The sequence below is a fragment of the Elephantulus edwardii genome, unplaced genomic scaffold (assembly GCF_000299155.1).
Source record: "Elephantulus edwardii isolate Elephantulus edwardi_28Jun2011 unplaced genomic scaffold, EleEdw1.0 scaffold00026, whole genome shotgun sequence".
NCBI lineage: Eukaryota > Metazoa > Chordata > Mammalia > Macroscelidea > Macroscelididae > Elephantulus > Elephantulus edwardii.
Window position 1 is genome coordinate 8,889,503 of NW_006399776.1, and position 1,125 is coordinate 8,890,627.

Consider the following 1,125-nt stretch of genomic DNA (forward strand, 5'->3'; position numbering starts at 1 on the left):
CAGACCTTTCTGGCAGTTCAAATCCACCAGTGCCTCAAGAAAAATCTCCATTCAATTTACAGCCTTGGAAACTCAATGGAGGGTCACCTGTGAGTGAATTCCAACTTGGCAATCCACTGGGTACTTTTATAAGGGAGAAGTGTCTTTCCTCTGCTCCTTTCAGTAAAATGCTTATCTGTCAGATATTGTTCTAAAGTTGAACACTTTATGACAGACTAGGGAAAATTTCCAAATAGACTAGGTGCTCTGCAGGAGAAGGATGGACAAACTCCTCTCATGCAATTTATTGCCTCTGAAAATCTGTTGGAGGGTCAGCTATGGGTCAATTGAGACTCCAAGACAATGACAACAACACACTATTTTTTTCTTAATTGAGTAAAGTTTTATTTTTTTAAAAATGTACAGTTGGTTGGACCTGTTTATGCATCTTCTCCAGCAGCTGGGGCATCGCCACATTTGATGTTTCTGGTGTAAGTTACTTGCGCTCTGTGTTTTGAAATCAGCTTGATAAGTCCTTTACTTAGCAGCTCCTGAATTGCTGCCCTGGCCAGGGAACTCCGAATCTTCAGGCTATCAGAGACAACAGCTGGGGTTATAAGCTTATAGTTGGGACCTTCTTTACAAAGTTTATCATATGTGGCTTTGTCAAAAAAGATCAGGTTATTGAGCTTGTCCCAAACTTTGCCTTTGGACCACTTCTTCTTGACCTTGCCCCCAGATTTGTTTACTGTGTCTTTGTCCTTCTTGGCCGACTTTCTGGCATCTTCTTCTTGTTGTCCTTGGGTGGCATCGCGAAGCTCAGAGAGGAGCTACCACAAGTGGAGCTTTGTTAAAATGTCAGATAAAAAGCAACAACACACTATTTTAAAAAATCCTACTGAAGCAAGTTTTACCAAACCATTATATAGCACAGACTTTCTTCCTTATGAAAAGTTTTCCAGAGGATGGAAAAATATAGAAATACCCTCATCTTGTTTTATGAGGCAAAAATAATCTTGATAGCAAAATCATGCAAAAATAGAAACTCATGCCCTAATCTCACCCTTTAATTGTAAATGCAAAGAAATAAGAATTCTAAGCAAAATATCTGCTCAGCATTTCTGGCACATGAGAAATCATGTTATT

General features: G+C 39.3%; 1 pseudogene; it reads right to left on the reverse strand.

Annotated features, from left to right (window-relative positions):
* Positions 1 to 419: 419 nt before the first annotated feature.
* On the reverse strand, positions 420 to 790 carry LOC102875479 (annotated as a pseudogene).
* Positions 791 to 1,125: the final 335 nt, after the last annotated feature.